Raw genomic sequence first — 26,381 nt, forward strand, 5'->3', positions numbered from 1 at the left:
CAGTGTATTCTGATGTATGAGGATAAAAGGAGCCCCTGCTGCAGACTCCAATAAGCTCCAGTCACAGCCTGAAAGCAGTGACTTGGGCATCACTACACCGTGTTAGAAAATGTGTCAATTATCACATGGATTGCCTAAGGGTATTGCCTGGGTCTGGGTCATGAAACCATCAAGACTGAAGGGAGAAAAAATTGATGAAGAAGTAAGTTGAATTAATTGATAACAAGGAAGCCTGTATATGGAATGTTCACTGTAACTTGAGACCCCCAAATTTTTGTCTGAGAAGCTTTCCTGTAGATGATCCCATGAGTAAAACTAAAACTGTCGGTCTTCTACCTAAAGTATGTGTAACTGGCATTTTAGGCATTTCCTAAAAGCCAGTAGGTAGTTGTCAAACTAGTCATGAAGCCATAAAAATAAAAATAAAATCATGCTAATAATGTTATAGCTATTTTGCTATTATTGTGATTCTTAGCATACAGTGCCTCTGTTTATATGTGAATACAGTGGAGACCACTTAAATATGTAGCCTTGGGCCAAAGTCATGAAGGATTATGCACCATTTGTGTAGGTTTCAGTGCAGTTTACTCATGGAAGAGGAAAATTATGTATTTTTTATACATTAACAGTTGTTTCTGAGCTGCTTAAATGACATCCTTTTCCCACTTCCTTGTGTTCCCCTTGAATTACAGAATCAGATTTAAGGCTTTGTGTCTGATGAGTTCCCTTTAAGAAATCACTATTTACTAGGCATGAGGATGTTTATTAAAGACACTGGCTGTCTACAGCAGGTGTCAAAACTACTATCCAATCAAGCAGTTTTGAGGAAAAAAATTATTAAGCCATAACACTCCATTTTCTGATAATATTGAGTAGACTCTTTGCTCAAAATACTCAGCCAGCCAGCCACACATAGATCCTGAGGTGCCCAGGAATACTGCCTCAGACTTTTCAAATGGAAATATTATTCTGAAAATACATTATTAGGGCATATGCAGACAGAGCAGAAAGTTCTCCATCACTTTATTGGTGATAAACAAAAAAGATCTTCTATCTTACAATTATGGAGTAAATATCAAATTTTCAGTTTTATAAAGAACACCTAAAAGGGTATGGCTTCTCCCACTTAGCATATAATAGGTGATATATTTTTATAATGATAGTGTTGGTTATAGTGATGATAATGATGTGCTATAGTGCCTAATATAGATTTATCTCCTGGCACATGATGCTTTCTATAAAGGTAAAAGCAAACTTTGCGTTAGAAGTCACAGGAGAAAAAAACTAAATTAAAAGATTTATCTAATGCTCTGATCTATCCATCTTGAAGCATGTCACTGCCACTGGACAGTTTTCTAGTGAAGTGTGCAGAATTCTTACTAAGTCATGTCTCTTATTTACTCTATTTATATATAAATTGGTAATATTTTTCAGTATATGAAAAGTTAGGAATACAGTCTTTCAAATAGAGATTTTAAGTTTTTAATTTAAATTCTATATGCTAAGTAGGAAGATGACAGGCTCTGGATCTGAAAATTTATCTTTGCCACATATTAGCTGTACAGTTGCTTAAATTATAAAAGTCTTAAGCTGCACATCTTTTTAAAAAAAAAATGTATGTAATATGATAATCTCTCCCAAGCTACCTCATAGAACTACTATGAAAACCACATGGAACCATTGCTATTAAAATGTTCAGAACATATATATGCTTCAGAATAATATTTTTTGCATCACAAAATAATAGTTATAATTATCTATGAGGTTTAAATTATTTTGATTCATCACTATTGCCCCTTAGTATTATTTTCAAAATACAATAAATTACAAATTTTCTAGAATGTTTAAATTTGACCCAAATCTTTCTTTTGCTAGCTAAGTAAAATAAGGGAAGGGTCGTTCTAGATAGATGTCAGGTTATCAATTTAGTTGTTTCCTCTTCCTTTCTTGATCATGATAACAGGAATTTGTTCTGAAATAAAACGGACTTTAAGGTTATTTCCCAAATATATGAAAAATTCAAATTGTGGCCTGAAACTACAGGAGACAATTTAGGTCCCATAACTTAGAGAGTCCCACATAATGACACTAAAGGAGAGGTAGGGTGTGGGGGTGATTGTGCAATCTGAAACTCTGAAACAGAGTTGCAGAGGTAATATTCTATCAGATTCTCTGTCAAAAACAACAGCAAGAATCGTCTCTGGGCACTGACTTTAGATGAACCCACCCTAATAATGTGTGTGTATAGAAAGGAAGAAGGGTAAAAAATATACTTTCAGACTGACCTGAGCTGTTTGCTATGGTTTTCAGCGGAGTTTCCTTTATCTTATTGTTTTTTAACAAATTAATCTTGTCCAGGGATATCACACGAAAGGCATAGCAACTCTTCCAACAAGATAAATGGAAACTTTGTAATGAAAACCCCTGCATCTCAGGTTTATAACAATACCCACTCATTTGTACATGTGACACAATAGCTCATGAACAAGGACTGTCTGAAGAAGAACCATGTTCTCTTAGATAATAAATAAAGAATGTGCTGATATCCAGACTTGGGGGAATGGCCATGGTAGAATTGCTTCTGAGCTAGCTCTATAATAATTGACAGGATGCAAATAATTCACTTACTGAGAATACAACATGGTTTAAGTTGGAATCAGATTTAGCTCAAATGATAGAAACTTAAAATAAAAATGGCTAAAATAAAGTCATTTGTCCATTCTTCCACATAAACAAAGTCTAGGGACATGCAATTCAAGACTATTATGCATTCCATGATTAAAAGGAATTGGGATGGTTTTATGTCAACAAGAGGCTTTTACCTCATGATCTAGGATGGCTGTTCAAACTCTAACATTTCATGTTCACATTCTAACCAGAAGGAAATTCGAAGGCTGAGGAAAGGTTCACAATTTAGAGGAAAAGGCTAAGCTACTGGCTAGGGATCCCAAATACGTGATTAAAGAGGATAGAATTTTATTTTCTTTCCATGCATCATTTCAAGTTGTTAAGTTGGTTGCTCTGCATTTATGTAGTCAATAAGGAATACAGATTCCATTCATCTTTTTCTTCCATCTTTCCTAGGGTGTGGTGTTCATCTGTGTGACCTGACCTGAGACACAGACGTGTCCATCTTGCAGGTCTTGGGAAGAGGAAAGTGGGAAGATAATAAGCACAATGTGTTAAGTCCCAGACCTGAAAATGACACCCCTCAATCATTTTGACTCATCTTTTATTGGCAAGAATGTCATTGCATGGCTACATTCAAGAGTCTGGCTGGGTATGTATGTCCCAGCTACAAATACATTATTATACAAAAAGAAAATAGTTTATATTTAGGAGTCTCCATCACAAAGGGTCTAAGCATTCCTCTTAAAGACACGTGTGACAGAAATACACAGCACTTCCATTATTGGAACATAGTCATATAGCCCCAACTACTTAGAAGGGAAACTGGGAAATGTAGATTTTATTCTGGGCAGCTGTTGACCTCCTTTAAGAAAAAAAAAATACATTCTAGTAATAATAAAAAATAAAAAAAAATTGAGCATCTTTTATCCCACACAGTCACAGGAAATGTACTAAACACAGGACATGTAATTCGAAGTTCAAGTATAATATATTGAAAAAATATGTTCTTAACGCTGTCAAAAGTGAAATGTCTGTGGAACAATAGGGCAAGAGTATGCTCGAGAACAAATGGTGAATGACAAACTTGAATAGTTTAGATACATGTTAATAACCAATCTAAATTGCATTCGTTAAAAGATAAAGGCACTGCATTTTATAACAATATTAATTGCTTTGGTAATAAATATTAACTTATTGTTTCTTTGTTTAACCAAGCTAGTGGGTTCCTCCAGAAAATTATCCATCCTTACTGTGCCTTGGTCCACTTTCACAGAAATAATAAATAGTAGATTTAGGAGAATTCTCAAAACTATTTGACTGATCTATTAACTTACTCAGCTAATAATTATTGTTTATTTGATGCAAAACAGAGTTTAGGCACTCAGAATTCACCAGATAAAAACAGAAAACCGTATTCCTATGGCGCTTCTACTGTTGTAGGGAATAGAGCTATAAATTTAAAAGATGGAGTATATTAATGGAAAATTAGTACAATCTAATGAAAAAAATGGGGGCATGGAGTGATGGAGGTGTTAGTGTTGTTAGTGTAGTGAGGAAAGACCATTTTGATAAGGATACATTACAGAAAAGATCTAAAAGAAATGAGGTAGAAAAGGGTGAGTTAAGAGAGTGGAGGAGAGGCCAGGTGCAATGGCTCACGCCTGTAATCTCAGCACTTTGGGAGGCCAAGGTGGGTGGATCATGAGGTCAAGAGATCAAGACCATCCTGGCCAATATGGTGAAACCCCACCTGTACTAAAAATACAAAAATTAGCTGGGTATGGTGGTGTACACCTGTAGTCCCAGCTACTCAGGAGGCTGAGGCAGGAGAATCGCTTGAACCCGGGAGGCAGAGGTTGCAGTGAGCCGAGATTACACCACTGCACTCCAGCCTGGCGACAGAGCGAGACTCCATCTCAAGAAAAGAAAGAAAGAAAATAAAATAAAGAGTGGAGGAGAAGGCCTGAGATCTGGATGGGGATCAGATCATGAAGCTCTTTTTGGCCATATTAGGGAGATCACATTTTATTTTGAGTGAGATGAGAGGCCCTAAGAGGACATCAAGCACAAAGGTAACTGATTTTTGTTTTTATTACAATAGGGTTGCTCTGCCTGCCTTGTAGTAAATAGATTGTGGGGTAACCAGGTAGAAGAATATTGCAATAGTCTAGAACACAGATGATGATGATGGTCTTGAGATGTAGTCAGACACTGAACAAAGTTTACTGATGGTTTGAATTTGATGTGCAAAATGAGAAAAGAAAGCTAGGTTAATCCAAATACTTCGAAGCAATTTGGAAGAAAGGATGTGCCATTCATTGGCATGGGAAACTGGCAATGGATTGGCTGTGGTAGGGAAATCCGGAGTTCAATTTTGGACATCATAAGTCTGGGATATATATATATATATATATGGATATATATCCATATATATATATCTATCTGTGTAAACTTGAGCAAGTAACTAGGTCTCATATTCGTATCTACAACTTGAAAATAGTAATATAGTCAACTTGATGGAGTTATGAGGATTAAATAAGCTAAAACACGTAAAAACAATGGTGCCGGAAGCATGGTAATGGTTCAGTAGGATTAGAACCATTGAATTAGGTAGGATTAGAAGGACAAAGGGAGATACTGGGAAGGCAGCTGAATACATGAGTCTAGATTCAGTAGGGAGTCTAGATTCAGTAAATATATGAAATATAATTTATATTATATACATAAAATATATATTTTATAATATTCTTAATATATAAAAATATATTAGGTATATATTAGATGCAGTAGGGAGGTCCAGGGCTGGGGGTAGGAATTTAGAAGCTCAGCATCTGCATGGTGTTTAAAGCTGTGAGAGTAAATGATATTACCTGGTGTCTTAGTAAATTTACATTACTCTAACAAATTACCATAGACTGGGTGGCTTAAACAACAAACATTAATTCCTCAAAGTTCTAGGAGCTGAAAGTCTAAGATCAAGATGCCAGCAGATCCAGTGTCTCATGAGGGCTCACTTTCTGGTTAACAGACAGCTATCTTCTTGCTATGTCCTCACATGGCAGAGAGAGGCAGAGAGAATACACATAAGTTCTTTTGTGTCTCTTCTTATAAGGGGAATAGTCCCACCACGAGGTTTCCACTCTTAAGGCCTAACATCTTAAAAGGCTCTATCACCAAATATCATCCCATTAGCAGTACAGGATTCAACAGTTGGATTTTAGAGGGACACAAACATTCAGCCCACAACACCTAGAGAACAGGTGTAAAAAAGAAAAAAGATCAACTGTTTGATACCTTGAGAATTCCAGTGTTTACAAGTGAGGACAATAAAGAAAACCAAGTAAAGGAAATTGAAGAAGTGTAAGCTTAGAGAAGAGCAGGTCCCAGTGAACAGGAAGTAAGACATGTTTATATCTTCAGCTTGACGTACAATAGGTCAGAATGACCAAGATAAAATTAATAGATGAAATAAACCGGGATTTTCATATTATAGCACAGACATAATTGGTTCAATTTAAACCCATATGGGAAAAGTATGTTTTCTCGTCCCTTATTTCAATTGTGTCTCAAGAAAATTTGTTTGCAAATGCACTTTAGAATTTTGTCAGAGATGTATATTGGGGTTACATGTTACACATTTGCAGTTTCCAAAGTTCAGCCTGGTATTTGCTCATATTTAGTCTTCTAGCACCATTCTATTCTATAATATCCCAAAGATCAGCAGAGGTATTTCTGTCCATATCTATATTTGATATCCAGCTATGTTTAATGATCTTCATTTTATCATACTTTACCTTATTATTAGAAGCTCACACTCCCATCAATGGAGATAGAAGATGTAAGAAATACATTGAGATTGATATACATAGGTCTTGTTTTATTACCACACCTTATAATAATTCTGGCACTTGGAAGTCCTTGAAAATACAGTTTATGGGAAAGAGAAAAGCCATTTTTTTCAAAATAAAAAATAGTTTTGATTTCTATTTGAAGTGAAGAGTGTGAGTTAAATTGTGTGCTATCAGAATCAATTTTCTCGATATTGGGTTCTGTGCTTCAGAAGTGACAGCCATGAAGTCCAAACAATGCGTGATTTTTCTGTCAAAATATGTAGGTCTGATCATGGTACCTTGGAGGGCTCTGAATCCAAAACAGAATGAACCAGAATCAACTAGCAACTGAGGAATGATTGGAAAATATTAGTTTCCTTCAGAAGGGCAATAATTCAATTTAATTTAGCAAAAAAGCTAATTTAGAACACAGTCTCTGTGTTCATATATATGTAAGCAAACACACACACTTAACATGTTTATAAAAGGTAAACTAGGACACAACAGGACAATGTAAGATGCAATAAGATGAATATCCGACAGAACATTGCCAGAGATACAACATAAGGGCAAATATTTAAGTAAATATAATGTTATAGACCAGGAACTCTTTCTCTAATCAACAGCAAGCAGTTCAGAGATCAGAGACTTGTTCAACCTCATGACCTAAGGTGATAGATAACTCAGAGCAAACTAAAACCATCTGTATATATGTGTAGAGTACACACTAAGTGATGGAATTTTTGAATGGATATACACACAAATATATATGTGTGTGCACGTTATACTTCTGCTTCTTCTCAACTGCCCTCATTAGGTGAGATAAAGGCTCAGGCACACATTTAATATAATTGCTAGTAAATATGGTAACTATTTTCTTCCACTAAAGTTACAAAAATTCTTTGAATTTTATATCAGGGTCTAAATTTTTATGGAAAATGATGTTTGATGATGTTTAAATGCAGAGTACGTCATTTTATAAAGCATAGGTCTCTTTTAAGTTTTTTTTTAACTTCTTGACATGTGTCACAATTTGGAATTCTACTCTCATGGGATAAATGCCAGATTACATGGTGTAGTATTTTTATCCTCTGTACTTTCGCTGTAGAAGCATACAACATCAAAGGAGAGGCAGATCACTCACATCAGCAGAAAATGGAATAGGACTATAATATGCTGGCTTTGATCTTGCCTTCTAGTAATTATCTTGGCTGCATGCATGCATTGAAAGTAAGATTTGAATTAATAAGGCCAAGAAATCCTAGAAAATGTAAGAGGTATCCCTGAATATAAACTTCTCCTATCTTCAACATGATAGATTGCAACCGAGTGTATGAAGTAGTGAGCTGTTAATTTAAAGCATTAATCCTGAAATGTTATTCTCTCTTAAATTTGTCACTGATGTATTTAGGACTGCAATCTTGTCAATTAAGACATTATCACTTTAAATTCCCTCTCACCTCTACTACAGAGCATTTAGCTAATATTCATCTGCTTTCATCTAGATTTTCAAATAACAGAAAGGTAAAAATAAATTTATTTTTTAAAATCATCATCACAGCTTAGTTCACTACCATTAAAAACTACTCTAATATTGCCTTAAGAAAGATTGCTTTTGATTTAAAAAGTAAATCAAATCATCCACATATACATAGGATTTATATAAAGATTGTGATGACATTATGTTCTGAGTCAACCTTTTCATGTTCCCATTTGTTTGTTTACCAGCGTTTATAGCTATATTCTATGGAAAAGATTCTATTTTTCCCTTATGTCAATAGAAATTACCATGTCTGTTGGAGTTTAATAAGGTGGATAATTTCAGAAGTATCTAAGACTAATATGCTCCAGAGATAAGAAAGCTTTCAGCAGCAAAATATTTCTACAATATTTGAGGAATTAATTCACTTTGTAACTGATTAGCTACCATACATGAGAAGTGCAGAACTCAGTTGACACTAAGTAGTAGGTGTTTTGCTTGTATAAAACTGTCTCAAATGAAATTGTGTATTATTCTAATTGAAAACTGTTTCATCTATAGTAATATCAAGACTGGTATCATTACTTGTTAACTAAACTTTACCTGCAATAAATTAGACCCAATCTATTTCATTCCTACCTACCAAATGCAAGTTAAATGCACACAAACAGAGCTATCATATACAATCACAGGGAAGCACACCACTATTCCCTTCCACATCATAAGAAAAGATGTTTTAAATCTTACAAAGAAGGTTTAGAGGCCATTTGTGTAGTAAACTAACAAAAGAACAAACTTCTTTGAAGAAATATTCTCTCAGGGTTGAAAATAATTTCTGATTTCCTCTAATAGTACCAAATCATTTTGTAATAAATGAGAGTTGAGAAATAGAGGATTACCTTCCAAGAAAACATCAACTACAGCTTATATATTTTTTAAGTGTTGTGAATTCTACTTTGTGGTACAAGCAGTAATAAAAGTAAGTATGTACTTCTAATAGTGGTGTTCAATTGTATCTAGTGACTTTTTAAGAGAGCTGAATATACAAGGACACCTTTTTCCTGATGTTCATATACATTTCACTGGCATCGTTAAAAAGAATGAACATTCCAGAGTTATGATAGGAAATGATAGATAACTTTGTCTTCTATCTCAGACTTCCTATATGCCCGATTTGTTCTAGGACATTGCACACATTTGCCTGTTTCCTTATCTGTAAGGTACAACCAGAGCCAAACAAGAACTAGAGTTCCTTGAAAAGTGAGGTTTTGTTTGCACACCACCTCCTAAAGTGCTGACAAGCAGGAAACAGTCATTTTTATAAGTATGTGCTAACTTCTTGGAGAAGTTTTCTTTTTCACTGTGGGTAAAATGAGAAATACTGGATGCCTCTAGACCGACAATTAGCTAACCAAAAGTAAGCATCCAGTTTTCAGTAGTATGAAAGCATCTGAAAGGGGAGGCAACTTTCATCACAATTGAAGTGAAACGTTTAAGGAACTTGTTAATTTAGGAAGATAAAAGTATGTGAGCAGGCATACGCACTGTGATCAAAATATTCTTTTAAAAAGACACATGCATCAGTAAGTGGGTTATCTATGCTAAAAGAAGTGAGCCTCAGCACTCGCAGTTGGCCTCTTGCCGCAGAATTCACATGGCCTCAGTAGCTTGCAGCCCTGCCAACCAAAGTTCTAAAAACTGTTCTTTTTTTTTCTCCTGCGTTGCCAAGTTCCTTACAGCCTTAAGTGTTGGAGAAGAGGTCACTGGAGTTAAAGCAGTGGCTGGGAGGACTTCCCATATAAGCAAAGCCCATTGCCAGTGGCTGTTACATGTTCGTTTTTCCAGCTGAATGAAATCCAGTAGGGGCGGGCTTGGATTTAGGCTCACATCAACCCAGTCCCTTCAGCAGGGCTGGGTTATTAAAGTACGGGGTGATTTAGGGAGCATTGTGTGTCGGCGTCCATCAGCCTGGGAAGTGCTGCTCAGATCTGGGAAGTAATTTAGCTTGGCTGTGTGTTCTCACCACTGCCGAACAGTATTTAAGCACAAGATTTCTGGCCCAGGTCTTTGAATGATTGTGGTGCACTCTCTGAACAGAGGGAAATACAAGACATCCAGAGTGGTTTAGGAACACCAAAAGCTTCCTTCTCTGGTTTGTAGTTGGAACATCAAGTATATTTCAAAAGCCTAAAGTTATTTTGTACCAAAAATATACAGATTCCAGTATCAGCACCCGAAATAAAAGTAAATTATTTCAGTAATAGAACATTGTGGTGTGAAAACCCCACAACAAACAATAGCTTCTTCATCATCTCTAAGCCTATCAATTACATTTCATTATTTCTCTGAATTGTGGCATTGAACAAATTTTAGTGTTAGGTTGTTCATGGCACTTGCGTATTTCTTCAGAATGCCTGAAACAAAGAGATGTTTCTGCAAATGACAGGCTGTAATTTCTATGTTCCAGAAAATCTCTTTCATTCCCTAAATAAATAAACAACAACAAAAAATTTCTATCTGAGGTCTCTGTGACCTGCTGACTCAGCCAGTAATTCAAACTCCTGCTGCCTCATCTAAGCGTTTCAGAGACCTGTGGATTTAAGAGTCATGATGGAGAGAACAGGCATTTCAGAAAGACAATGGGTAAATTTTCATCCCCCAAAATAGTATATGCTGTATCAGCTGCTAGTTGACTCTCTTGTTTTATGTTAATGATTTAGAGAGAAACTGAAGTAAGTGGAAGTCCAGTATTTATTCATCTGATTTTCTTCATATACTGCACTGAAAATATAGAAATCAGGGACATTCTATTCTGGGATATTTAAGGATCAGGGTGTGTTATTGTTTTCTTGTGGCTGGCAACCACATGGCATAGTTTCATAGATATAATTATTACCCTGATCTAGGGCTTTACTGCTGAATTAAATGTTGCAGATTTCTGTTTCCATACCAGCTAAGATAACTGTTTCTTTCTTTTTCCTTTTTTTTTTTGCAATTTTATCAATATTATAGTAAATCAAAACAATAAATATAAAAAGAGATTATGATTTTTAAATTTGTGGAGCTTAACCTTGGGTAAAATAATGTTAACAAATAAAAAAAAAATGTTGCTAAATTAACTCCCCCACCTTCAGGGTTCTGTTACTAAAAGACATCTGACAATAATATTAAAAATTCAAAATATTTCTGGCTTTATTAAAAAATGAAAATAAAATTTTGAGATTAGAAGTGTATGTGTATGAGAGACTACATACAGGTACTTTATGTTCAGTAAAACAAAATAGGAAAAAGCAAATTAAATAGTATAGCCATGAGAAGTAATATATTTTGGAATATTTACAATTAATTTTTAATTGCTATCCATTGAAAATGTTTTAGGACTTTTCTTCTACATAAATTCAACAGAAGTCTTTCTAAATGTGTTCCTTTCGGTGTGTTTTCTAGTAGAATAATTTGCATAAAGCAAAATGTTTGATCTAATTTGTAATCTTTGGTTGTGGACTCCCACCCGTTTGATCCTACTATGGTTTGAGAAACACCAAGTAACTTGAATTCTTGAAATGGAAAAGGTTTTAGTGACCATTAATTACACTACCAAACTGAATAAGTATTGCTCAAATACCTTCAAGATAGCACTAGTTTTTCCTGTGATAACTTTATGCCATCACAGTCATCAGCCACTCTGCAGATGGCTGGCTTATACTCTGTAACAGAATCAGTCCACAAGCAAGGTTCTCTCATTGTCTTCACTGCCTCTGACTTTGGGCCTGGCATGTTGGCACTTAAGAAATAAAATATACAATTAAAAGGAATACAGAAAAATTATTTTTTGTAAACAGTGTAAATTCATGGAACAAAAATGAAAGAAATCCCTTCCAACTAGTGTGGGCACAATGGTTTGTTGAATTAACACAGTTATGTATCACCCTAAAATATTAAAATACAATTACCATTTCTCTTGTACCTCAGTGTACAAAATATTAACAGACTGATTTGTGAGGGTCTATCATACTTCTAAATATCACCATTTAACACCTCTGCATTCTTACACGACCTGTGGCTATTCCAGATCCTCTCCCTCTAATGCTTCTGGTCATCCAAAGTGATCAGTAGCATTCTCTTGAATAACTCCTCAACTTTGTCTGAAACTTGATGTCAGGCTGTGTTGAGGTTGTGGAAGCAAATGCTTTCTTCTTTTTATTTATTTGTTTTTATTTCAATAGCTTCTGGGGTCCAGGTGGTTTTTTTTGTTATATGGATAAGTTATTTAGTGGCGATTTCTGGGATTTTGTTGTACCTGTCACCTGAGCAGAATACCTGGTACCTAATATATAGTCTTTTATCCCTCACTCCCCTCCCACCTTTCTCCCACAGAGTCCCCAAAGTCCATTATATCATTCTTATGCCTTTGCATCCTCATAGCTTAGCTCCCACTTATAAGTGAGAATATACAATACCTGATTTTCCATTCCTGAGATACTTCATTTAGAATAATGGTCTCCAGCTCCAACCATGTTGCTGCAAAATACATTATTTTCTTCCTTCTTGTGGCTGATTAGTATTTTATGGTGTTTATATACCACATTTTCTTTATCAAGTCATTGATTGACGAGCACTTAGGTTGGTTCCACAATTTTGCAATTGCAAATTATGCTCTGCTCTAAATATGTGTGCATGTCTCTTTTTCATATAATGACTTCTTTCCCTTTGGGTAGATACCCAGTAGTGGGATTGCTGGATCAAATGGTTGTTCTACTTTTAGTTCTCTAAGGACTTTTCATACTGTCCGTACTGTTTTCCATAGTGGTTGTACTAGTTTACATTCCCACCAGCAGAGTAAAATTGTTCCCCTTTCACCACCTCCAAGCCAACATTTATTATTTTTGACTTTTAATTACAGCTATTCTTACAGGACTAAGGTGTTATCTCATTGTGGCTTTACTTTGCATTTCCTTCATAACTAGCGATGTTGGCAAATGTACTCTTCTTGACCTGAACTTTGTTTATTTTATTAGAAGTACCCTTAGGTAATCCTGAGGAATTAGGAATTTTGGTAACAATATTTACTTTGATGCTTCTTCCAGTGTTCTTTGTTTTTGTTTTTGTTTTTCAGTGGGTGAGGGGATTTCTAAATGATGTTAATATTCTTAGATTACACATCTATTATGCCTGGTTATCTTTGTAAAATGGATCATATGCTTTGTGAGTCCTTTCAGCCTTCAATTGCTAATCTCCATATGCTCTTGGATCTATAATGAGTTGGAACACACAGACCAATTCTTGTGCCGTTAAGTTCACAAAATATTTATATGTCAGATCCCAATGCTTTACCTCCAAAAAGAATCAGTGAAAAACATATATGTTGCATCTGACCATAAGTGCTTAGTGTCTCGTGGGAAACACAAATGAGTAGACAGAAAATTGTCACCTAATCTGAACTCTGGAGATTCAGGGGTATTTTCTTAGAGAAAAATAGTTGAATTAGAAACAAAAGATTAAATAAAACCTGAGGTAGGTGAAAGTAGCATGGCTCATTGGAGGAAGGGGCAGCTGAGGTACAGATGAAGGATTGGGTGGATGATAGAGTCTCTAGGCAAAGGTTCAGTGGATATGAAGTTCATAAGAAAAGATGAACCAAGGGCAAGGGTCTGTAGGGTAAGAGATAAGGCAACTTGAATCAAGTAATAATTCAGAGTCTTAAAAGTCAAATTAAAACATTTACACTTCAGTAGTAAGGGCAATACAAAATTGTTGAAGGGGACTTTAACACAGGAGTGACAGGATAAGCCTTGTTTTAGGAGGATCACTTTGATGGGGCTGATGTGTGGAATAGATAGGAAAAAGACAAGACAAGGACAAGAACAGTGAAATAACAATGATGTTGCTAAAGACAGAAGAGTTGGGAAGCAAGATGGCCTAGATTTAAACAGGAAGTGGGCTGTCTAACTTTTGATCCTGGAGGGCAGAGGTAAGAGTGAACAAGGGGGAGATAGGTATTTTCAATTCAATACCTTAGGGTCTTCATTTTCTCAAAAAAAAAAAAAAGATCTATTAGATCTATTATAGCACATTAACAGAGTTAAGTGTTAAATGGAGCTAACACATCAGGTAGGAAATTAGAAACTGTGAATTTGTAGGAGGAGCAGTGTTCAAGGTTCTGGTATTTTTTTTCCAACATTTCACTCAGTGACATAAGTAAATGGGGTGAAAAGGATGACTGCCTTTAATCTAGAATTGTACTTTGCAAGGAGACTGAAGAAGAAGGAATGCTGTAGAAGTTGGGGATTGATGGATGTGTGTTTCCCACAACCAGTCATGACAGGGGCAAACAGAAATATATGTTGGGTCTGGGAATAAGAGCGAGTAAATTACATGAAGGTGTTCTACACTTTTATGGGGATGAAGGATGATGTAGTCTTGGTTATCTATATTTTAATACCCTTTTCGTATGTCAAAAAATGGGCAGGTTATAATCCCTGGAGCCCTGAATACTGAAGTCTAAGCTTGGTAGAGATGTGAGAGCAAGAGATTGCTGATGAGGATGTGTGTTGGGTGGACAAAGTTGGAGGTAGAGTTGGTGAAAATGGAGATCATTAAAGATCCCATTAAGTGAGAGCATAAAATTGTTAGAATGAGTAAGCTGTTTTGGATGAGTTAGGAATTTAGAGGTTGAATATTTTAATCTGCTGGCATTTCTAGAAGACAAACCCAGGATCTAGCCATGAAAATGGATGGTTAAAGTGAGCGTGTAGTCTGTGTGTATGGATGTGCGGGCAAGAAGGGGCGTTCAGCGGGGAGGTTATCAGGGAGGTCAAAAGCTAAGGGCCATGAATGTGGACTATTGGATGGACAACCTGCATAGAGAGCGTTGTTACAATGCATAGTGCCTGAGCATTGCGAAAAGTGACAAAAATCCTTAGCTATGGAGCAGTTACCAAGAGAATAGAAGATGATAGCATTAGGGAATGCAGAGTAGTAGTGTTGGGCAGGCAGGTATCTTGAACAGTGTGTGCTTTGAAATTGGCAATTAGGAAGTGGAAAAACGCCTTCCCTAACTTTGGATCCTGGGGTAAATAATTACTTAAAGATGAGTATAACAGTGTTTAGTATTACATAAAGTTTCAGAATATTACTTAGGAAGGTTTGAAAGGGAGGGAAGCAAAAACAGGAACAAAGAAAGGAAACAATGGGTATGGGAAGGCAAAACAGGATAGGGGACAACTAGAGTGTTTAAAAGCTTAGGCAGTGACCAAGGATTATAGGGACATAAGGCATGATGTAATTAGGTCACATGCAATTAAAAAACCAAAACAATAGTTGAAGTTAATGAAACAAAGGGATTAAGAGAGTTTTGCCAAAGGGAATGTTCCCTTCGGTTACTAACGCTTCTGGTAGCATGTGAACACACCAACGAACCTTGAAAGACTTTTCTCCAAGCAGAGCAGAGTCTAACATTGCTTTCACATGACTGAAAAAAAAAAAGATGAATTGAATTTAACTGGAACCATAAGGAAGGCATAATGAATTCTACTGTCAATTAGGAAAGACCTTTTACTAGTATAAGCAAGCAAGAATTCTGATTTCCTCACTTTTTTTTCTGCTTGTTTTTTTCCTTTGGCTGTGGAGAGATCAGAGAGATATTTAAGAATGTTGGGATTTGGAGAAAGTAAGGGAGTCTTGCAGTTCTGGTCTCAGGCTGAACTTCACTGTAGTTTCTCACCCTCTGCTCTTCACTCCCACTCTAAATAAGGAGAGTGTCAAGAAAATGTGGTACACATATGCCATGGAATACAGTGCAGCCATAAAAAAGGATGAAGTTATGTCCTTTGCAGCAACGTGGATGCAGCTGGAGGTCATTATCCTAAGTGAATTAACGCAGAAACAGAAAACCAAACACTACATGTTCTCACTCATAAGAGGGAGCTAAACAATGGGTGCACAGAGACATAAAGGTGGTAAAAATAGACACTGGCCACTTCAAAAGGGTAGAGGCAGGAAGAAGTGCAAGTGTTGAAAAACTACCTGTTGAGTATTGTGTTCACAATCTGAGTGATGGGTTCAGTAGAAGCCCAAACTCCAGCATTAGGCAATCATATATACATGAAACAAACCTACACATGAACCCACTGACACTAAAATTTAAATACAAATAAATAAAAATAGATAAATAAGGAGGACAAAGGGAGGGCAGAATGAAGTTGATCACTGAGGAAATTTCAGTCCTATTTTCTCTCTCCATTCTCCTTATTCAGTAATTCCAAACTAGAAGGATCTATAAATTGACACACAACCTGCTTTTAAAGACTCCTAGAATGGAATAAACAACTTGTTTGAGTGAACTTTCATACTTTTGTCCTAAGAAATATCTTAACCATGAAAAGATGGTGATGCTTAAAGGAAAGATAATATTTAAAAAATTTTTTTATTGTTATTACTAATTTTTTGCTGTCCAGCACCTGGTCCTGGATTCCCACAGCCTTGAGGAGGGAAAGACTGGGAGGCCTACTGCAACCAGTATAACCCCCCTTACACAATTGTGGTAACCAGAGTTTCTGCCTGAGCATACATTACATTGCTACCTGGGACAATGCAGTAGGGTAATTACCAGTTCCACCTATCCTGATTAACTATCTTGAGAGGGGTAAGTTTTGCTAAACTTTGCTTTACTCTGATATTAGGTTTGCAGGAACTGTACATGTATATGGGCACACTGGTGAGTATAGGTAAAGTATAGTTGCCATATATCTGGCAAGTCAAAGTTTTATGGCCATTACAAAACAAAAATATATTTTCCCTTCTTTAATATTGGCATTAAGGTAAAACATTGAATAAGATTATGTAGAAGGGAAATACTCATCAGAGACAATATTTTTTATTAATCATTTTGTCTAAATTTATATTTGTACAACGAGAACATCAATGGCATGTAATTCTGCCTTTCCATGCTGGAAGCTTTTCCCATTAAAGCAGCAATTACAGTGATAGAATTTTAAGAGTTAAAGTATGTTTAAAGTTGTAATACAGTATAATATTTAGATAATTTTTAACACGTCAGTCAGTGTTGAACTATGTATGTCGGTCACCACATTTTATCTGATGATTCCTTTATATGTATAGTTCAATAAGCATTTCTTAAACTCTTCACACTAGAGGGGGACTCTCCTTTAATTCTCTAATTTCCTTTGCTGGAATCCATAAGAGACTATACAATTAATTCTCCACTGTTACTAAAGTTGTCAGACTAGGCAACTTAACAAGTTCTTAGGAGAGCATATTTCAGTGTATAACAGCCTCTATTTAAAAGAGTTTTCTCTTTCTTTAGTCAGCATCTTTATAGAACTTAATCTATATTTTGTTGCTTGTTTCACTATGAACATTATAATTAACAAGACAGACAAATAAAAACAATCTCTTTCTTTCAAGGCCTAAATATAAGTGGTATTAACTTTATCTCATTAAATTCTTTGTAGTGATTCTCTGTAGGTTTGAGATTGCTTTCTCAGAAGAAGCTTACATATATATAATATATATATGATGAAATATATAGTATATATAAGCTAACATATATATATATATGTATATAACAATTTAAGTAAAACAAATCAAATGGAATTGTACACATGGACAAAAAATCAAGTATAACTCTAATTTGTTTCTCTTCAACAAATAGTGGGTCCTACTACTTCTCCACAAGCTCTATTCATTGTTAAGGGTCTCATTGTTAATAGAAGTAACAGAGTTACTTCTCAGTAAGCTCTATTCATTGTTAAAAGTCAAGTGTGTTAATATGTTTTGGCTCTGTGTGCCCATTCAAATCTCATGTTAAATTGTAATTTCCAGTGTTGGAGGTGGGGCCTGGTGGGAGGTGAATGAGTCATGATGGTGATTTCTAATGGTTTAGCACCATTTCCCTAGTGCTGTCTCTTGATAGATTTCTCATGATATCTGGTTGTTTAAAACTGTATGGCATGTCCCCCCTTCACCTTCTCTCTCTTGCTCTGCCAAGTGACGATGTGCTTGCTTCCCCTTCACCTTCTACCGTGATTGTAAGTTTCCTGAGGCCTCCCCAGCCATACCTCCTATACAACCTGCAGAACTGTGAGTCAGTTAAACTTCTTTTTTTCATAAACTACCCAGTCTCACATAGTTCTTTATAGCAGTATGAGAACGAACTAATACATGCGTAGATAATATTTTAGGCAGATTTGCAATAATAATAAACCTAAACCAATCTGGCATTCTACCGGCAGAACAATCAGGCAGTAACTAGAGCCTGTCATGATTGTGCTATTTTCTCTCCAAACTAGCTACTAGGGGACCAGAGAGCTCTATACAACAGGTGGGTGGAGAAAGCCAGAAAGAGAAAAAAATTGAGGGACAGTTAACTTATTCTATCCTTCATCATCTTTTCTACCTAACTTTTCTCTCCACCACTTGCCACCAGTTTACCTCACAATTCAGTAGTCTGAAAACAGCAGTCAGCAAAACATTAATTATTTATTTGGTCTATTATAACTCAAAATTATTCCATCTTTATGTAAATATACTTTTATTTGTGGGCTTTTAATTTCACAATTTGGAAAACAAATGTGGACATTCTCATTGCAAATTCGTTTTTAACATTTCTCAATGGAAGAAGATATGTGAGGAGAATCAATATGTAAGTTCAAATATTAAACTGAATGGATTATAAACTGTCTAGGCAGTTGACAGTGAATTGCTCCCATGGATTAGCCATTTGTCATTAGGCAAGTTACAAAAACTTTTTGTGCTTGAATTTCTTCATCGATAAAATGAGGATAATAATATTTCATAGAGTTGTTTTGAGGAATGTTATGTAGTTTTAAAATGTTAATTCGTTAACTTAAATCAATAATTGGTTTGCAGAAAGAGCTCAATTAGCATTAGCTGTTATTATTATAATCTAGTTCTTCAAAATCTAAAATCTTTCTACTAAGCATAGTTAAAGATAATTTTTATCCTTAAATTGTCTATGATTTTATGGTAGAATCATTTAAATAGGTTCAGCCTTTCTCAGTTAATAAAATATTTTCTCATTTGAAACCTCATCTTGTTATCTTAATTTTTCCTTTCGGTTTTTCTTAGAAAAATTTGGCTTTTTATATTAAAAAAGTTCCCTTTTGGTGGTAGGTTTATCCACAATTGCCATTTTGAATTCACAGTGGTTGGGTTGATAGCTAGTGCTATGCTTGTGCTGTTTAGACTTTCTCTATTTATGTCCAACCCAATCAAAGATTTTTGAATTCTTGATAGTAATAAAACTATCTATATTTGGGTCTATATTTTCAATACAATCCCAAAATAAATCAGTTTTAACTGGACCAGCTCATTGACATAATAAACTGCCCTTTCACTGAAGAAATCTAAGATCCCAAATGAGATAGTTTATTAGAGGAAAAAATAACATTTCTCAATGGAAGAAATAATAAGAACCTTGTTTCTTCCAATCAATCCCCTTCTTACTGTTGGCTACCCTAACTCTAGTATTCCACTTCTGCTTCCTCAAAGCATATATAAACAAACTACACACACAGAATTTGGTGTGATTGACAGTTTCCATTCACGATACCAGTCAAGTCATGTTTAAGATGAATTGGATTATGTGAAAAGATAAGTTTTCTATTCATCTACCTATATGCTGTCAGTCATCTCTCATAAATTCCAGTGACTTCTGCTGCCAAAAGCAAGAAAAGAATAACATATATACTCCTTGCAGATAAGCTGACCATGGTAATTTCTTAAGAATTATGAATGGAATTGAGAAAGGACAACCTGCGTCACCTTTACAGCCATTTAATAATCTCTAACTCTGATTAGAATCTTCCTATGTATGTTGGGTGTTCTGCCCAATGTCTTCCTCCGAAGTTATTAGTTAATTAATTTATTTGTTATATTTTATTTTGCTATTCCCTTTGAAATTGAAAATGTGTAACAACATGATGTATTTGGCCTGCTCTGGTTAAAGTTAAATACTGCCTTTTTAATTTTCACTTTCAAAGAAGATATGTGACAAATGACATAGTAATTTTCCTATTTCTTCATGTTCATAAAACATTGATAATATGATTTTTACCTTCCCTTTGTTCTCAATTAAATGAAATGCTCCAATACAATTAACGTGCTCCTGCAATCTAGGTTTTCTTTAGAGGTTTCTCTTGTCTCTGATTAACAGCATTTTCCATCCATTCTGAGAACCCCCGACCGCTATTCAGAATGTTCCATTATGCCTGCCAGCTATAAATACAATTGTGAACCAATATCATTTTAATTGTTTCACTAATAACTTGTTTTAAATGATTCAACAGTCATCAGGAAAGATAAGTGCTCTTGTACCCTGCAGGCTTATGGGCATGATGGTATGAGGCAATGTGGAGTGCTGTATCGGAATAATGAAACCGTATGCAGAAGATAATAACAAAGCACTCACATTGCTGTAAAGATAAATGAAAACAGTAGATCTTCTTTTCTCAGTAATATAACATCCATTTCTAGCTCCCATTTCAATCATTAGACCTTCCAAACAGATTAATGTACAAATACACATATGCAACATGTCCCATCGTAATAGCCATATGCTCCCATTTTTCCAGACGGACTGTGAATGACGGAATTAACGAGCTTTACAAATGCTCCTGTTAATTAACAAAAATTGTTACTTTCTCATTTGAGGGGGGATTTATAAATTAGACTTAATTACAGCAAATAATTGCAACTGCCAGGCACTGAACAACTCCTTCTCATTCGGTTCTTTCAGTGACAAATCAACAATTGCAACCCTTGCCTATTTGTGTAGATGAATTTAATAAGCAAACAGCCCTTTTATGTTAATGGTTTACTGGCATTCATGGGCCTGGCAGGAGAAATGTGCTGGGGGAGGGTTTCCTAATGGCAGCACATAATCACATTAATTAAAATATAACTGCCATTTAAAGATTTGTAGTGTGGAATTAGAGCATGTTGGGAACTGAGAAAATCAAGCTAGAGTGCATATTAGCACCATTACTCTGCGTTCCCTGCACAGCAGTCAGCAACCTCATGTGTCATAAATGTAATTTATGAGTGCTATTTGCTTTGAAATATATGTTTTTAGTTCACTCATTAGAATGTAAAAAAATGTAGTGTCTGCTTCAGGAGATTCAAAATAAATTCACTAAAAGCTGAGACTCATGATGTGCTTTTAACAAATTCCTCAACAATGATTTTTTTTTAATCATGACTTCTGTTATTTCTTAAGATAAAAGCAACTGTCTTCCTTTCTGAAGACAAATTTAAGTCTCAATGCTACAATAAATTGTGCACCTTTAGTTATGCTTATATAATTCAGTCTAATTTTTATTGAGTCTTTAATAAACAGAGTCCTCAATTTTGTCTCTTTGTTCCTAAGAAGGTTGGTGGAAACTGCTAAACGCTTTAAAGTTCGGCACATGCAGAGAAGGCAGTTGAGAAAATGTCTTGTAAAGCTTTTCATTAGTCTGTCTCTGAGATCCACTCATTAGTTTTAAAGCTATCCTTGATCTAAATCAGTCCCATTTATATTTCACCTACAAAGAGGCTACGAATGTGCCCTGGATAAATTACCAAGGGACTATAGCAATACCTAGGGAAACTATGCTTAATTGATTCTTAATAATGTCAAAAGGATTCTAGTTCCAGGAATCAGCTGAGTGTAACCAAATTGCACGTTACTAAAACCTCACACCTTTAACAGTGTAAGACTTTACAATAAATTTTTATTTTTCTTTGTTTGAACAATCCATACAGTTCTCCAATTCCAGAACTACAATCTTAACCTTCTAAATAGATGGAATTAACTGAAATACAGTGTGCATGATTCTTTGAGACAATGTGTTGCTGTATTTGTAAACAGCTTAGACAGCTTTCAAACACACCAGTAATTCGAGTATGTTATAACTAAAGAGAGGATTGCTTCTGTCAGCCCCAGAAAACTGACATCCCAGCCACACTAATGAAGGATCTATTTATGTGGAGTCCAGGGCTATAGCTGATATTGTTTCTCAGGCTAAACCTAGTGCCACTGAGGAAGCAGTTCATCTTGGAGCCAAGGATGACTCCTCCTGAGTCTTCAGCGCTTTAAGATTTCAATAGGCTTGTTAGGTGTAAAGGTAGAATGCAGGAGCATTCCGGCAGTTTTCATGTAGAATAAAATAAGGCATTAAAATGCATTAATGCAATTATATAGTCCCAATGTTTAGGGTTTTCTTTCTACTTAGAGTGCTGTGTTGCAGTTTTCTACCCGTATGTTCTTACTTAGTCCCTTCCACTAGTGGCATGTCATTTTAGGGTAGATAGTTGGGTATGGGGAGCTGTTTCTGACTACAGAACAGAATTTTAATCATGTCTTGCTTTTACTTTATGTGTAGATTTTGTTTTGATTCACACCTGTGGCCTCTAGGAAAATTTGAAATATTGAAATATTATTTCTAGTGTGTAGGGTAGTTAGTGCAGCAACTATAGACTTTTGGAGCCTTTTCAGCCTCGGTCCAAGAATGAGCCTATACAACAATTTAACTATGTAATTAGGAAATTGAGACTTACTCCAAATCGTTAAGTGATTGGTCCAAGGTCACATAAAGGTGAATGCAAAAACACAATCAACATGGAGGAAGTACCTATATCTTTTCTCCCCCGATTTTTCAGTAACTGTTTTCTATGTTCTACTAGGAAAACTGAGAATATCTCTATTTTTGTTGTTGTTATTGTTTGGTTTTTAAAACTGTCATTTTGTTTTAATATAGTTTAATAAACATTTATGCCGTTGACTAGACACCGAAGGATAATATTTGGAAAACTTATGGACTTCCACTTAAGTTGTCTAGTTTGCTAGGATAGAAAAAAGACACAAACATTGGTATATTAAATCTCACTTGGCAAATGCTTCGATAGAGATGTGTGCTGGGTGTATTAGAAATACAGAGAGGGCTTTAAGCATCTAAGGATAAAGGAAGAACATGTTTAGAGGAAAGGATTATGAAACAGTATATTGTGTGCTGTAAAATACATATGTCTTTATATTACCAGAGATTCCAGTGGGGAGCAAAGGTGTGACAGGAGGTGAGGCATAGGGGCTAAACTCCATGCCATATATGGGGCATTGGATCAGATAATGAAGGGCCATTGGCCAATTATCCACATGAGGGTGACGTGATGAGATTTTTATGTTAGATTGATCATTATGTGATAATTTAAAGGACAAATAAATGGTACAAAATTTGAGGCAGAGAAACAAGTCAGGAAGCTGTTGATAGGACAGCAATAGCAGGAATAGAGAGGAAAAAACACATATTGAAAAGATTTAGAAAGAAAAGTTTCAGGACTTGAATATATTTTTATATGTAAGATGAGGGATGAGGAATGAGGAGAGAATAATCTCATGTTTTCTAGGCTTCTGATGTATAGGCTAGCTTTATGACATTTTCACCTGATCGACTGCCTTACCTGCTTTGGCATTTGCTTTACTTTGAAAATGCAAGAACTTCGGTTTGATTTAGTAATTTGAGGACAGTATAAAATAAGTTAAAACAAGGAACTTTGGAGTAAAAGAAACCTGAATCAAGGCCCTCACTCTGTCATTTTACTTAATAACTGTGCTACTACTTTAGTTAATAGTTATGTTACTTGGACAAGATATTAACCTATCTTAGACCCAGTTTTGGAATCTGCAAAATTGTGTTTCTTTGTTAAGACAATGCTATCAATGAGCTATTTTTTTAAGGTGCTTAGTGTGGTGCCTGCAACCTAAGTGATTAAAAAGTGGTGTCAATTATTGTTGCTGCTCACTAAGAAGTGAGGTTAAGGGAAACTTCAGATGCAATTGAAGGTGTCAATATAAGCATCTTCTCTCTTGGGATCTTGACTGACGCTTCTTTTGTCTCCCTAAGCAAAGAGCATTGCATTGTGTTGATATAGATCAGGTTCTTTTTTTTGTTTTTGTTTTTTTTTTTTAGACAGGGTTTTTTCACTGTGTTGGCCAGGATGGTCTCAATCTCCTGACCTCGTGATCCTCCTGCCTCTTAAGAAATATTTGTCTAATGTATGCAAAAATGAATGAATGTCTCTATCCAACCTCCTGCAGAAAAAGAGCATTCTGACTGACTTACTGTTACAGTCATGTATTTAAACTGAAAGGAAATTTTACTTGCAATACTGCATGCTCTGCTAAATGTTAAATGACAAGCAGAGCTTCCAATAATGAGATTGGGGAATGCCATCACTCCACAGGTACGGAAGCCAGTTCATTGCAATTCAGCACTATAGCACAGGGACTGGGCTGCTTAATTTAGTGCTATCATCATTGTTTTTATATGAAAAGAGACTTAAAATTGGAAATAGCCACTTACCAGCTTTCCTGGTGTGCTCTTGTTCCAGGAATGGGTAAGTGGTTTCTTTGGACCCTCACTGACATCTAGGTTCCACGTACCAACTTTCTACATTACAGAAACCTCTTAACAGATTACAGCTGTCATACTGGTAAAAGTGAGGATAATTTTCCATTTCTGAGTATAAAGGTGAGGCTGAGTCACTATAAAATTTATCTTCCATTTAGAAAATTTTTCGAATTAAAAATAGAAATCTTCTGGAGATCTTATTTTGGCCTTAGTTCTACCCTTCACATTATTCCAAAGTGTTTTGAAATGGTTGTACAAGTAGTCAATAAAGTTTTTAAAATGAATCGCTGTGTATTAATTAAGTAGCCCCACTGCACATAATAATATGGTAGGAGCACTATATACAGCCTATTAGATGCCACAACACTGGTCACCTAATGCGCACACAACAAAGCATAACAAAGCATCAACTGAAAAAAGGCAATGATTGAGAAACTCTTCAGAATGCTTAGGGAAGATTCAAGTATAAAGTGACTTACAGTTGTAAGCTGTCTAGTTTTTTACCAAACAGACTGAACCTCAAGGTCTTCACTTCATGTCTTAAATGACCCTCTCAAAATACAGAATACCATATGGCAGCAGATTTCACTGCCATGGCTAAAAAGTGCCTACCTCACTAACTCTGACAGCACCAAGTTATGGCTCCTTTATAAACTTGGTGGTGCTTCTAGAATTCTCATTCAACCAGAAATAAAATGATCTCAGTGAACACTTGACCCAAGATCAAGTGTCAAGAGGTGAAAACTAATGTCTAGGGAAGTTCCTGTGTTTAAGATTTCCCTTCTGCTCACTCGCAAACACACATATGTACCATTTGGTATTCCGTGTATTCTGATTGCATATTACTTTGTCAACTCTCCTTTATTGAAATAATTTAGTATGTATATTTGTGTGTCAATGTTCTATCTATCTATCTATCTATCTATATATATATATATATATATATATCTGTCTACCTGTGATATTTTGTCATTTTTTAAGCATTAGAACACTGAAAGAGTACCTGACACATAGTAGGAAATCTATAAATAGTACCATGGGTTTAATGGAAGGAATTCATTTATATACTTAAGTGTTTTAAGATATGGTTTGTCAGAATAAAATATGTAGGTATCTTGTAGGAAAATTACCATATCTTATGAGCAATAAAGCCACTGAAGAACTTCCATTTTAAGATTATGGACTGAGTCCATCTTCCAGCTTTCTACTCCTCTAGATGCCTGGAACTGATTGATCTGATGAGCTACTTTATAAACCACAGCTGTGCAGAAAAACAAGACGCGTACCTCTTAGTTAACCGAAAACTCATAAGAAAAATCCCACTAGATATATAGAAGACAAGATCAGATTGAAACTTTTGACAAATGTAACAAAATATTATAATATTAAAATTAGTTTATTTCTGTCTCAGTTTCAGCTAAGGACCCAAAAGAGAATAAGATATTTGTTAAGAATACTTACCTCATTATTTGGGTGATGGTTATACTACAAGTCCAGATTTCAACACTACGCAATATATCCAGGTAACAAAATTCCAATTGCACTCCTTAAATATGTAGAAATAATTTATAAAATAGCTTAAAAAATAATACTTACCTCGTAAAGTCTGAAGTGTTATGTGAAACCTTGCAGGAAAGGCATGCTGCAAAATTATAAAGCGTGTTCTGCCATATGTTGCTTCCCACTAAACTGCAATGAGAATTGATGGGAGAGACTTGTGTGGAGGAATTATCTGAAGATGCTGGTCAGTATGCATTTTGAGAGAAGCAGGGCATCTGAAAGGAGGAGCATTGTGTGTGTTCAGAAAGCTTGGATATATCTTCTCTGGAGTTGAAAGGCGTGGACAGGTGTTTGACTTACAGGCGAGTTCTAATGATGTTTGATTGACTTGAGCTGGCAGAGAAAAGAGAAGGAAAGCTGTTAAGAGAAAACTTCTTACTACTGGTGACTTGTTTTCCTAGGGACCAGATGTGGGCCCATGTGAGGAATCCAATTTGGAGTTGCTTTCAAAGG

General features: G+C 35.5%; 1 long non-coding RNA gene across 1 annotated transcript; it reads left to right on the forward strand.

The window, feature by feature from the left end:
• Nucleotides 1-14: 14 nt before the first annotated feature.
• On the forward strand, nt 15-26,138 carry LOC129486527 (uncharacterized). The gene is made up of 4 exons (XR_008659012.2): nt 15-202; nt 3,085-3,280; nt 25,780-25,891; nt 26,001-26,138. It is a non-coding gene; the product is annotated as an uncharacterized lncRNA (long non-coding RNA).
• Nucleotides 26,139-26,381: the final 243 nt, after the last annotated feature.

This window comes from Symphalangus syndactylus, chromosome 7 (assembly GCF_028878055.3).
Source record: "Symphalangus syndactylus isolate Jambi chromosome 7, NHGRI_mSymSyn1-v2.1_pri, whole genome shotgun sequence".
NCBI classification, from domain to species: Eukaryota; Metazoa; Chordata; class Mammalia; order Primates; family Hylobatidae; genus Symphalangus; species Symphalangus syndactylus.